The sequence below is a fragment of the Sinohyriopsis cumingii genome, chromosome 1 (genome assembly GCF_028554795.1).
Source record: "Sinohyriopsis cumingii isolate HCF-2022 chromosome 1, ASM2855479v2, whole genome shotgun sequence".
Lineage (NCBI taxonomy): Eukaryota > Metazoa > Mollusca > Bivalvia > Unionida > Unionidae > Sinohyriopsis > Sinohyriopsis cumingii.
In genome coordinates this window covers 10,562,988-10,578,325 of record NC_142961.1, presented here as the reverse complement: position 1 = coordinate 10,578,325, position 15,338 = coordinate 10,562,988, and the positions used below count along the sequence as shown (strand labels likewise).

General features: G+C 38.6%; 1 protein-coding gene across 1 annotated transcript in view; it reads left to right on the top strand.

Annotated features, from left to right (window-relative positions):
* The window catches only part of LOC149806408 (uncharacterized), a 764,942-nt gene that overhangs the window by 660,911 nt on the left and 88,693 nt on the right, over positions 1-15,338 (top strand). The window lies entirely within an intron of this gene.

The window sequence follows — 15,338 nt, the reverse complement described above, 5'->3', positions numbered from 1 at the left end:
GTAACAACTGTACCCAACCTTGTTCCATTGGACAAGAAAGCTGTTTTGCAGTTCACGTATCTATTTTTTGCCACTGCATCCTTGATTACGAAATCATATTCTGCGTCATCTATAATCAGCCGTGAGCAATATCGTTTGTAGTCGCAGTTTTTTCCACCTTGTGTGAACTTACCAATTATTCTTCTACCGAGATCTTTTGCCTCGCAGTTTCGTTGGTTGAATATCTTTTTGGACCATTCGATGATATATTCCTCGTTGGCATCAATGTGTTTTCTGGACTCGTCAATTATGCTATCTAGACGCTCTGGTTCTGGTAACCGGACTTCAGTCTGCGCCCGGTATGATATAATCGCGTCACTGACAATCAACGATACAAGCATGCTACAATCAATCATATACCATAGCAGCACTATTGGAAGCCATCTCTTTTCAGCCATGTGTCTACCGATCCAAATATAACAACAGCGATGAAGTCCTGCCGCGAATTCAAATGATACTATGCGAGCGAATCCGGTTAAATCAAAATCAGGCAGTGGTCCATTAATAGCAACACGAGTCATTTCATGTCTGGGGTGTCCAAATCGTTTGAAATACTCAGCGGCGGATCCATACCCGAGAAAACTCGCTGGATAACAGGCAACCATATCAACGGAAATCATAGCGTCGCGGTTGTATTCAGTGTTCCATAGTCCACTGTGATAATATTCCAAACAACTGGATTGTACATCCGGTAGAAATTCCTTGCGCGTTGGTCTCCACGCATTTTTCCTTGCTGCAACATGAGCCGCAACCGATGGAATCGTAAAACAATTTGTTAGCAGTTGTTCATCATGCTCTTCAAATTCCATGGCGGTTTTTTTCATCTTGTTGTGAAACGCTTCAGTGTGATATAATTCACCGTTTGGTCTTACAAACTGATCAAAGGTATCCATGTCGTTTTCAGCGCTGCGAAGTAACCACACTGATACAGGGTCATTTTTACACAAGCAAGCAATAGCATCAAATAGTTTCCTCTCCGCGAGAAAACTATCCTCTCCCAGGAATTCCCCCGGGATATACTTTACTGTTCTATCCCGTGGAAATATTGTGACCGCGGGCGTCCACGCGTGTTCGTTATGATCAATAATTTTGATTGGGGCTCCCTTTGATTTATACTTTGATTCATATAATACTTCACCGGTTATCGTTGTAACGGTTATTGGAAATCTCAGCGACGTTTCTAATTTCGCTATGTCGCTGATGGTTGCTCCTCGCTCGCGCACTGTCTCCTCCCATTGGTTTATTTTACTACGTCGTAAATCAGTCAATTTGTTTCCTCGACACGCATTTGTAAAATGCTCTATTACTCGTTCTGCTACACAATTTATCCCCGTTGACTGTTTCATCGGCGCTAGTTTTCCGATATCAGGTTTCTTATTTAACGGGTATATTCCATAGACAACTGCTGTTTCAGGATACGCTCGTTCATAGTATGGTCTGTCAATTCCGGTTAACAGCCCTGGCTTGGAGTCGCGGCTAACAATGACTGTTTTCTTGTCGCTGAGAACCGGTTCAAATTTATCACGTATGATCCAATTACCTGATTCCACCCGGACAATGAATTTTACTCTGAAGAAATACCTTTTACCGTGAAGTTGTGATATTATCGTTGCTGCGCGGTTGTCGTTCATGGTAGCATCAACAACACCATCAATTCGAAATGTTGACCAACTATGAGATGCACCATCACGCTTGAATTCATTGATACAGTCGCGTATTTTATTCAACAGGGTTCTATCGTTTATTAACGCTTTTGGTGCGTCCTTGAGGACTCTATCGAGATTGAACTTAATATTTTTCCAGGGCTTAATTGCTGCTAATCTCTCAAACTCTTCCATATAATTAAAACAAGTATTTAAATGAAAGAATATAGTATAATGAATCACTGCAAATGGTTGATGATTGGGTCGACAACCCCGTGCAATAAATCATGTAGAGGTGAATTCTGTGGGTATCATTTACAAAGCGTTCGTAATGGTTCTCTTGGCCCCCTACCGTGCTTGGTTTGTCACGTTGGTGTAAGAGGAAAATCGCAGTTGTGTATCAATTGTGGCGGAAAGCGATACAGGGAGTTAAAACGCTATTATGACAAGCGAATAAAAAATGCCGTCATTGACCCCACCGCAGACTTCGTCATCAAAACTCCTCAGGACTACATTGCAAGGTTTATAATTAAACCAAATAATGAATTAGACAAGTAGTATTATTATACAAATGAACCAAGAATTTCAGCCGCATCCTGTGCTCGTTAATTACGAGGCATCTCGCGACGGCGTTGTTAGAAATTGTAGACTGAAGAAGCCGATTGGTACCGTAAATAATCAGGGATACTTGCAATTTACTGCAGGAGGAAAAAGCTATTATGTTCACAGGATTGTATTTGAAGCATTCAACGGATTAATCGAAAATGGGCTTGTGATTGATCATATTAATAATAATAAGACTGATAATTCTCTTATAAACTTGCAAGCTATCTCGCAAAGTCAGAATACCAAAAAAGGCCAAACTGGTAAGTTTTCAAAGAAAGCAAAAAGCGTAAAGTCATTTGATACAACAACTCACGAGGAAAAAATATTTCAGTCGATGAATGAGGCAGGAAAATATTTTGACATTTATATCGCCTCAATACGATTTGTTGCAGAAGGAATACAGAATTCAGCGATCTCAAAAAAGACGGGTCACAGAATTCGATTTTCATATATAACAGAAATCAGCGAGTGACAAGGTCACTGTGACGAAGTCACCGGCGCCTATGGCGCTGACGAAGTCGCCATGACAGTGCGAACGCTACAATAAATTGTCTCTTCCGGAAGAAATACCGGAAGAAAACGAATTATCCTACGGTTTCATCGAATGTTAACACACCTCGGGATTGATACGCAGGGTTCATTTTGTAAAATAATTTTTTTTTTGATATTAGAAATAAGATGTTTTATAAGAATATGAATATCGAAGACATCAATAATATATTAACCGAGATTTTAAAATTAAAAAATCAAGGAATTGAATTATCTGATAAGCTTGATAACCAAAAAATATTGTCCGATTATGAAATTATTAACGAGCAATCAAAGAAAGGTCGATATACCTTGCCACGCGAGTATTCTTTTATAAAGCGATTACAATATACGATCAATGAAAACTTGTATGGCAATGACGTAAATGCATTTATTGGACTATTTACTGCCGTTGAGACAGTACGAAAAAAACTCGGACAGGCTTTTGAACGACGTCGAGAAATCTCTAATAAAATTAAAAACATTAGAAGGATTATAGACGAAAACTCGGTGGGAAATTAGAAATTACGGAGCAATTGCAATAATGGTAGGCGAATCACTTACTACTCGGCTAGCCAGAGAGCGGCTAGTAGCGCTTAAAAAGTTCATACCGTTACGAGAAAGGGTCCAAAAACAACTTCAAACGCGGCAACAACTACAAACTGATTTTGCTGTTGGAAGCGAACAGCTCTTTGCTCCGGTAACTAAAGCGACCAAAGATGTTACGGCGGCAACTGTGCCCGTCCTTGGTGTGCTTGAAAAGATAGCGGCTCAGACCGAGCAAACAAAAAAGTCTCTGGAAACACTCCCTGCGAAAATAGCGGTTGCTACAACATGGAGGCCGCCACCACTCGCTATAACGGACCCACAAGAACCATATGTTACAATGGCCGACGAGGAAGAACTAGGCGCCACCGCAAGAGAACCAGAAGAAGAAATACCGGAGGAAATGCCGGAAGAAATACCGGAAGAAATACGGAAAGAGGGGAATATACCCCGTAATGTTCTTAAAAAGAGCACAATAGATCAAATCAGAGCCTTCAGCGATGAAAAATTAGTTAATTTTACTGTTACAAATTTTGATAAGGACACACGAGATGAGCATATCAATAGCGGCTACGAGAAAAATATAAGGTCGTTAAAGGATTGGACAAGAATAGTGTATTTGGCAAATAAACATAAAAATGAATTACCACCGCGTGATAATAATTATATAATATTCCACAATAAAGTAAAAAGTGAAAGACCAAAACACGGAAAAGGATACTCTGTTGGTAAAGACGTTACTTGTCCTGGTAGTGTTCTCATTGATATATCACGGCTAGAAATACTAATCGGAGGAAAACGAGCCGGAAATAACTCTCCGGAAATAATCAATGAGGCCGCTGATATTTGCAGGCGGTTATTTGCCGGTGGTATCATGGACATTAATGCATATCGAACGCTCATTGACGAGTTAGTGGATGATTAAAAAAATTATAAAATTATAAAATTGTCGTTTTGGTTGGTTTTTGGTCGTTTTTGGTCGTTTTTTGGTCGTTTTTGGTCGTTTTTTGGTCGTTTTTGGTCGGTTTTTACGGGTGAAAACCCCAGGAAATCATTTAGAGAAAATCGATGTTTTTGACCAAAAACCGGCAAAAACCGACCAAAAACGACAAAAAATCAACAAAAAACGACAAAAATTGACAAAAATTGACAAAAAACGCGGATTTTTACCGCCGATGAAAACCCCAGGAAATCATTTAGAGAAAATCGATGTTTTTGACAAAATTTATGATTCGGTGGTGGGGAAGGGGGGTGATCAACCACTAATTGGAAAACACTGGTGTTTTTTATAATAAAGATGATGATACACTACAACCATGATAAACCAGTCAGCGTCTACGTGGTAAACTCACGATTGCCTGTATACCGCGCGTGGTACGGAGACGGTCTCGGTAGCACCATTGCGGGGTTATTTACAAGAATGGCTCCAAAAGTGGCGCCGTTAGCCAAACAATTAGGAATGAAGGCTATTGATGTTAGTCGTGATAAGGGAATCAGCGCTATTGGAGATGTCGCCGGAAGGGCGTTTTCTGCAGCAAAGGACAAACTAATGTCGTTGGTAAAATCCAAGGGATTTTCACGAAAAAGAAAACAGAAACCACCGGTGATGCCATCAACGACAGTGATGCCTGCAAATGTCAGTAAAGTAATAAATAACGCCGTGGAAGAAAAACTAGCGTCGTTGGTAAACAATAATCAAGATGACATCGCAAACATAATAGCGGGAAGTGGTTTAAAACGACGACGATGATTTAGATGCATCAGCGTATTATTAAATAAAATGTTTAAACGAACAGCTGACCCGGCGTTTGATATGGACGCACCAGTGCACAAGGATGATTCTGTCCGTAATTATCAATTTTATTCCTATCATGCAGTACAACCCAACATACGATCGCGAATTGAACTTCAAGTCCATGATACCAGTAAATATTTTTTACCGTGTGAAGCGTTTATTGAAATCGAAGGAGAACTTGTAACAGAGGCCGATACTCCTGCTGTACCAGCTCCGTATCCAGATGGTACCAAAGTTGGCTTAGTCAATAACGGTGTAATGGCGCTATTTGAGAGCGCAAAATATCTCATTGACGGGCGAGAAATTGAATCAATAGAACGTGATGTTGATGTTGCTACAACAATAATCGGGCTAGCAAGATATTCCGACGATTATACAAGATCAGCGGGTCCATCTATGATGTTTGCAAAGGATACTAGAAACACTGCTGGAAACTCGCAATTTGTGGTAAGACGACCAAGAAATAATGCTAATAACGCTGATGCTGATGTTGAGAATATGATTATAAACAGCGATCCTAATTTTAACATCGGAGCTGCAACACGCATATCAATGTTAACAGGGCCGCGTAGATCTTTCTCATGCGCGATTCCACTGCATCATATATTTGGATTTTGTAGGAACGTGCGAAAAGTTATCTACGGAGCAAAGCATACCGTGGTGCTTGTGCGAAAAGGTGATGATAGAAATGCAATTTGGAGAATTCCAGCGGATCTTACGAATCCAAATAATGACTCTGGTAAAGTCGTTTTAACTAAAATATTATTGTGGATGCCAGTAATGACTCCATCCATTACCACAGAGGCACGATTGCTATCCTTTATGGAGCAGGGAGGAAAATCATTACTAAGTTGGCTAACAACAACAACAGATACTAAGCAATCAAATATCAATGGTATATTCACATGGAACCTGGCATCACAACAAGGCATTTCGGCTCCGCGTCATATATTTGTTGCGTTGCAGGATATGACGAGAGTTGATAATCAACTATCCAGCCATATGATATTTGATCGATTAGGCGTTACTGACGTCTCGCTGAGAATAAATGGCCAGCAGGAACCATCTGAGGATATACAACTTAATTACGGTCAAAACCATATTGCACGCGTGTACCATCGGTTGCTGTCGTATATGAGTCGTGATCAAAACGTCGACACTGGTTTGCAAATATCACAACATGATTTCAAAGAACTATATCCGATCTATTACTTTTCGCTGGAACATCTTGATTTAACAAGACAATCCGTCGTTGATATACACTTCTGAGCTAATGTAACTCACGGCGTTATTGCCGATTATAGAGCGGTTGCTGTCATTCTCAGCGATAAATCAATGCTGTTGGAAGGCGTTGGTGGACGAATGAGAATCGTTGATGCACCAGTGGAAAACATGTAATTGGAAACATAAACGCGTTTACAATAAAAATGTCGTATAATGTTGTCGGTGTAGAGTTGACCGATGGTCAAGTCAAGAAATTACGATCAAAGTCGGCTAAACAATGTGGAACCACAATAACGTTAAAGCCGTCACAGATGGCAGGTGGTAATCATAAGATATCGTTGACGGCGCGTCAAATAAAACATTTCAATGATGCGATGAAGAATAAAAAGGGTGTTCAAATAGATTTTTCGGCTGCAGCGATTAAAAACATGGAAAAGACCGGTGGGATATTTCCGCTGTTAGCTGCGATTCCAGCGTTGATTGCCGCAGCGGCCCCAGCAGTGGCGAAGGCGGCGGCGTTAGGAGCCATTGGTACCGCGGCGGGAATGGCATTGAAGAAGGCAACCGGGAAAGGCTATAAAAAAAAATGACCTGTAGCCGGAAAGGGTCTAAGACTACCGGGAACCCCGTATTCATGGTACTCGGGGAAGGGTCTAAGACTACCGGGAACCGTTTATTAACTCAAGAGTCAATGACTCCAATGTCTAATTTTGATTTAATAGATGCCGCAAACGCGTTAGCGATAAAAAACTTCAGAGGTGTTTTTATGAGGGATCAATTACCGACGCAACCAAGGAATATTGAAACCGGTATAATTAACCTCGATAAATCCTCCGGAGCGGGGACTCATTGGGTTGCATACGCAATTGATCCGCGTGCGATCGTCTATTTTGATTCATACGGGTTAGCCCCGCCAAACGAGTTCATGCGGTATATCCGGGCGTGTTCAGCCCCGGTTTTTTATTCCACGCTGCCAACACAACAATTAAGTGACCCACCGATATGTGGCCGTGAGGTATTGAACGTACTCACGGCGATTTCATCATCGCGGAAACCACCTCATGTGGTTGTAAACGAATACACTAGTGGGGTCGTAGAGGCCCGGCGGGTTAATTAAAAACACCGTTTTTTTTTACAATAATAATGATTGATATCTGGGGACAACCGGTTTCGGCACTGAAAAAACCCACGGAAACGCTCGCCACCGATGACATAAAAAAACTAATCGAGGATGAAACCGCTGATACGTTAAATTTAACCAGTGTTGACCCGGGCGAAATAGTTGTATTTCAAGATCGTCAGGGTAAACTGAAATCCAGTAATGTGTCGCTGAATGACGTTTTAATACGACAGCGTGATGCCGCCGAGAACACGATCGAGTTGTATACCGATGACGGACGACTTAAATCAGGTGAATCCATCTTGACGATAAATGGAAAAATAAGTACACTTGGCGACAATTATATATCCGTGTCGGATTCGTTAAAAAATTTGTATGATAAATTTAACGCGCAAGCAAATCAGTTCGAGGGGATACAAAAGTCTGTCACCGATATACAACTCACTACTGCTAGTTTTTTTGGAACCCCGACGGTAACCGAACCGAATCTTGTGGGGATAAAAAATACTATTTCGGAGTTTACAACGCTGTCGGGCCAATTTTACACGTTACGAAAAAATTTTAACAGGGCTGATAACACCATTGATAAATTCTTTGGTAAAAAAAATACCAGACCGGATGAAATTACAATAACTATAAATGATATCACTGCGTATGGACAGGAAATAGGAACAATCAAAACTGATGTTGCAGCGATCAACGCGGGGTTATACGTTCATATACAGGAAATAGGAACAGTCAAAACTAATGTTGCAGCGAACAAAAATAATATAAACGCGCATACACAGGAAATAGAAACAATCAAAACTGATGTTGAAACGATCAAAAAGAGTGTAAACGCGCATGAGGTGCTCATAAAAGCATTCAGCGTTAATGTTGCAGCGAACAAAAGGAGTGTAGACGCGCATACACAAGAAATAGAAACAATCAAAACTGATGTTACAGCGATTAAAGACAGACTACCGGAGGTGACAAAAATAAAAATCCCTCATGAAAACACCATCAACACAGTATACACGATTCATCATGGATCATTCGCTTGGACTCCTACACAGAATACAGTAAAAATCACCGCAGCTGTTAAGGGTATTTATCGATTGACACTGGTTTCAATGATGCAGTTTAATATATTATCGTCGAGTTCATCCGGGTTTAACAATACAATATCAACAATTATAGACAAGGACGCAGCTGAACTGTTTACAATTTATGCCGTCGATAGACATTTAATCGAGGCAAACATTACATGGTATGCGGAATTTGTAATGGATCTAAGTAATTAAAAACACTAGCTCTTTTAAAATAAAAATGACCACCAAGGTAATTGAATCAGAGGTATCACCGACGTCACATCAATATCGATTCAATACCGTAAAAGAATTCTCCGCGAATTTGAAAACGCTTTCCGAACAATACCGTGTAAAAATAAAAAAATACCGTCGAAAAATAACCACCATCGACGCGGTCGTGTACTCGGTGTCGGGTATAGTAGCCGGTACCGGTGTTATTTTATCCACGGTAACCATGATAGCCCCGATCGCTGTTCCAATCGCTATCTCCGCGGCGACAACAATTGCTGGAGTCGCCAACGCAATCACTAGAAAGATATCATCGTGTTCTCAGAAAAAACTCAACGAGTATACAGTAAAACATCAAATAGTATCCGACGCGTACTCGAAATTATCCGGGTTGATCTCGTTGGCGATAGATAATTCGTTTATATCCGATGCTGAATTCTCCACGATGGTCCAGTTGTATGACTCCGCGATGTCAAAAATCGAGGATTTTCAACTGGAAGCTGGAAACCACGTCGCTGAAACAACTTCAATGGGCTTAAAACATTCTCCTGAAACAACTTCAATGGGCTTAAAACATTCTCCTGAAACAACTTCAATGGGCTTAAAACATTCTCCTGAAAACAAGCAGGTTGTTAATATTCGGTGTTGAAATTAAACACTAGAAACAGCGAATAATAATAATGTCGCTGAACCCCGAAGGGTTGCAATTACTCCAACGGATCGCGGAGAACACCACTCCGGTACAAACAAATATGATATCGATAACATCAACGAAGCCAGAATTCAGTGAAAACTTCCCTTCTCCGATTCCAGTAAAGGAAATAGTGCTGGCAAAATTGCGAATATATCACAGTTGGCCTAATATCCGAGCGGAAGCATTTAACAGACAACAACCTAATAACTCGCTGGTTTTTGCATGGACAAATAAACCCGATGGGACCCCAGACCGGAATGAGGTTACAATACCAACTGGGTCATACCAAGTAGAACAAATCAATAAAGAATTCCAACGCAGGATAAAATCGATCACAGGAAAAGAATCAAAAATCGATATTACGGTTCATGAACCGACGTTATCATCGACGATTGAAATAAGCACACCGGGGTATATGGTTGATATTTATAACAGTTCAATAAGAACCATACTAGGTTGGCCCGAGAATCCACCTAATGAAATCCCCGCGTATTTGCACACAAATGTGCAATCGTATCATGAGATTAATCCCAGTTATCAAGATGAATTGTCTATTATAAGAAACACGTTATTACCCAGCGGGTTTATATTTCAAGACAGGAATACCATGCAATGGTATTTTCCGTATAAGCAAACTCCTGAATCGTCCGCCACGGTCACAGTTGGTTTAAATGATATCACTGGTGCGTTTGCCGAAATTAATCGTAATTACCAATTACAACTAGAACAGCTACGGAGAACAAAAGCACGAAAACACGTTGAGGTGTTAAATCAACTTATATCAGACATGGAATATATCAATGAACGAATCGTTAAGACAACATCTGCTAACAACGATGATAATAAACAAAAATTCCTAACCGAGTATAATATCACAGAAGCCGATTTACCCGATTTCAAGTTTCCAGGATACAACGCGCCAGAACTAAAAAAGTCTCTTAATGATTTTCTCGGTCCATCAATTATCCTCAGACACGATAACGGAGATGGTGGTAGGCATATTGCTCCATACAACGTAAATATCGCATCGGTGATAGCAATCAATCTAGTGTGTGATGTTATCGAAGGGAGTTACCAGGTAGATACCAAGCAATCAAATCAAGCTCAACAGGGGTATATCCTTTATTCATTTTCGCCAACAGCCCCTCCAGGATTCTTAATCGTTGAGAGCCCAATTAATCCGGTCTATATGCGATGCCATAATCGGTTTTTAACGAGAATTAATTTCAGACTTACTGATCAGTCAAATAACCTAATTGATCTACAAGAGGAGGAGTTAGTGGTTACTCTATTTGTGAGATCATTGTAAATAACCACTTAGCAGCAGGGGGGGAAATGACATCGACGCGGTCGTCGCTGTGTTTACCGGACGCTGACAAAACTGGGATCAGCTTGCAGAAAATGTATTAAACCAAATGACGTCACCGTCGTGTAGGATGGACCGTCGTCGTTTTTTTTTTTACCAGGCGCTGACTACACCGGATCCGCTGAGTGCAGAAAGTAATAATTAAGCAAAATAACGATTGGACAAAATGTCCGATTCGCCCCCCCTGCTGCTAAAGTCCATAAAATGATTTTGTGGGATACACTTTTAAATGTGGCACATCAACTAGTGTAAATGTATCTTGAACATTTTGAAAAGACAGGATAGAATTTTCACTTAGCAAAAGTAAATCATATAAATATGCTACCAGTACATACAAATTTTTCATTTTCTTTAAACAGAAAACAATATAGCTCTAAAGTTTCATTTGATTGGCCATGAATAGGGGAGAAGGTCTTTGAAACAGCCAACAGTGGCAAAAGCATTAGTCATAATGCCTTATACTTTCCGAAGTTTCACATTCCTCATCACTGTGTTTTTATATAAATGGAAATTTAAGTGTCCATCCTTCTGTCCAGCAGTTGTTAGCAACTAGTCCTCAGTTTTTCATAGATTGATAAATATTATGGTTATTACCTGACAAGGTGTATATTGACAGATTACTTTGCTCCTCTAATTGTTGTTAGAGTTATTGCCCTTTTTGTCTTGTAGCTTAATGGTTTGTATGACATGATCATATTAGCACTGGTCTTGCAGATTTTGATGCACTTGATAAAAATGTAAATATTATGGTCATTGCCTCAAGATGTGCCTATCAACAAATCACTTTGCACAAATAATTGTTGTTCAAGTTATTGCTCCTTTTGTCTTGTGGCATCATGTGGTATATGACACAATCTTGATAGCACAAAAATATTGATGTGGCTTTTCTTGCTGGTATTTTTTAATGGATTTATAGCTTAATGATGTGCTCACATTGGCTTGACCATTTTCTTTCACATAAAAGATTTCCTGTAACAGTTGTAGAAATTCTGATTCACAAGTTCCAGAGATTTCATGACGCATTGATCAGGGCAGTCTTTGTATTGGAATGCTTTTGATACCCATCATCATCCGAGTTTATTTGAAAAACAGTCTAATCTCAAGTTTGTCATTTGATGCTCTGTGTATGATCCAAACTTTCAGAAACTCACTGCCACTTGGAGTTTAATATTTTCACTTATTGTTCAGCATTGAAGTTAAGCCATGGAGGATAATGACTTGCTGCTGTCTTCATTATCGTGTGACCAGTGTGTTACCAATAGTCTCTTTTAGATTTTCAGCCATTAATCCATTACATATAGTTCCTTTTTTATTTTGATCTTTACCCTGAGGACATCATTGTTTGTAGTTACTCGCTGGTGTTACAGATGTAAACAGAAGTTGATTCACAAACTTTTAATGTCAATAATTGCATAATACATGTGTTTAGATGAGTTAATAACACAGAATTCCAGCTAGTTTTCTTCCATGAATATAACAAGTAGTCTGTTCCTTTGATGAATATGGAAGCAGAAGTACTGAAAGAAGACATTGTTAATTTGTGAGCCAGTTTTACTGACCAGTCATGTGATGGATGTTCATTGGGGGAGACGGGGGCTAAAGGGATGGGTGGTGACCCAAAAATTCTGCATATCTTGCACCTTGTCTTTTACTCTATAATGTTTTCTGCATTTTGTGTATTCTTATCTCTATAATCACATCATCATCTATAAGTATTTCCCAGCAATACTTTAAAATTGGCCTATCAACTTGGCTCCATTAGCGTAAAAGTTTACTGTATGTACTTGCTTATTAGTTGATTCCAACTGCAAACTGTACTGACCCATATATGCCATCACAGAATAAGCTGGTAGATCTGGGTTTGTGCATTTTGTTATGAGTAATCAGTAGAAGAAGCAGCGCAGACCCTGATCTGCAGACACATTATGTAATGGCAAATCATGTTTGTAGCTGGTCTTAGCTTATAAGCAAGTATATATGGTATTTAGAATAATGTGAATCACAAAATATAAGTAGTATAAAGTTTTTGTGAACTAATTTTCACTTTAAATTTTATTCACATCAAAATTTTTTGATGAAAGGGATCACATGCATTAGAAGTCACCACTGTACATATGCCATGTTTTCCCAGTGGCTGTAGATGAATGAATAAATGTTGCTTTAAGACCTAAAGAGGTTATGAGATCACCAGTGTGTTGTCTGTCCATTCATTGGCACAGATTCGTTGTTGCTACCACTTCTAAACTACTTGCAGTACAACCGTCAAACTTCACATTCAACCCATGATACTGAAATTTATATTTTTCGAATCTTACTTTTAGTTAGCTTTACCATACAGCCACTATTGTGCTGATGTGCCATACTGTACCAGTACATATATACATACCTAAATGAAAATTGTGCTGAGGTACCATACTGTACCGCTATATATATATACATACCTAAATAAAAATTGTGCTAATTCGCCATACTGTACCAATACAGAGATATATATAAATATACCTAAATGAAAATTGTGCTGCTCGGACAGCTGATATAGCCACCACAATGACCATCTTGAAAATATTGTTGTTGGTACTCCTTCAGAATAGACAGTCATATCAACATTGTTTCTTTCTTTCTTCTGAAAGACCTTTTACGATGTCTAGTTGGTCCTAATTGAAAAGGAAGCTGATCAGGCAGGCAGTGAAGCGGATGTGGAAGCCATCTTGAAAATCTTGCAATTGTTATTCCTCCTGAATGGAAAGTCATATGGACCTGGGGTTTTCACGAGAAAACTTCTTATAATGTTTCATCAACCTGAATGAAGATGATGCCATTTGGACATCCAATATGGCAGACATAGTGGCCATGTTGAATATTTTATCTCTTCTCTTCATAAACAGATGGTCATATCAACCCTTCCTCAACAAAAAGTCATGTCAACATTGTTTTTCGCCTCTTACACTGTCTAGTGGGACAGTTGAAAATGTGGCCACTTGGACATCCAATATTCAACTTTCAGCCAGTGCAAGATGGGCAATTAATTTTAATGTATACCTGAAGCTTAATACTCCGCTATGTCTTCACTCATAATTTTGTCCAGAAATCTGTTCTAAAATTTTGTGATTTAGAGGAGTTCTGGTTTGTCCAATTCAGATATAATTATTAGCTTCTGAGGAAATACTGTAGAATTATGAATTTGTCATATGAGAAAAATCACAGCTTTTCATATAAATATTGAAAATTATTCACTGATTCTGAAGCAACAAAAAAAATCACAAAAAACATAATATAGTAAAGATTGCTGTCACTAGTAATGAAATCAGTTTGCTCACAAAACTTTCCCAAAAAATAACAGTTTTCAACACAATTTATGGAACCATCACTCCATGCATGCTAAATCATATTTATTGTCACAAGTACATTTAGTTTTGTGAATGCCAACTTTTATTCCTCATATTATTTGTACCTTTGTTTCTAAGTAAAAAAAAATTTGTTCTTTTTTTCTAATTGCTAATTTTCATCCATTTTCAGAATTGTCGTAAATCAAATGGAGCATGAGATCGATTTACTTAAAGCTGTATTAAGTTAATCAACATGCAGGTTTAGAATGATAACTAAAGGATGTTTCTAAATTATTTAGTCAGAAGAGTACAAAACTTAAATATTTCTTTCCAGGCTTTAACCAGCAAACTGTGACTCTAAAGTACCAATTATCAATGACAGTTATTTATCATGCTTTTGTTACCTGGTGCCTTTGTTATTATGCATTTCTTGTTTAAACAACTGCCATTGCTTTGGCACATCAGGTGATAACAATGACTTAATTGAGATGATATTCTTTGGTGGACCACACAGATCAAACTTGATGACCAGTTAAATGTTGTAATGAAAGAATGATTTAACAGTGCTTTTGGGGTTTATAATAATTAGGAATTTGATAGAGGAAATTAAACTTAAACAATCTAACCAAGAAAACATTACATCTGAAGAAATAATCATGAATTTATTTTATCCCTGCATAGTCCTTTTGTTAATTGTATTCAATATCCATTGGAAACTTTTATTAATAGGTTCGTTTCTGTTTAGAGCTATACATATAGCATTATATATAGCTGTTTCTGAGTAAATACATATATTTATCTTTTACATCAAGAACAATGTCTCAAATTCTCTAATTCTGCTTAAGTGTTCATCACCCGAAGAACTTGTCTGAAATTCTCAAGTGTTATTACATAAGGAACTATCAAAGATTCCCCTCAAGTGTTATTACATAAAGAACTATCAAAGATTCCCCTCAAGTGTTATTTTGTAAAGAACTATCAAACATTCCCCTCAAGTGTTCATTACATAAAGAACTATCAAACATTCCCCTCAAGTGTTCATTACATAAAGAACTATCAAACATTCCCCTCCAGTGTTATTACATAAAGAATTATCAAAGATTCCCCTCAAGTGTTCATTACATAAAGAACTATCAAACATTCCCCTCAAGTG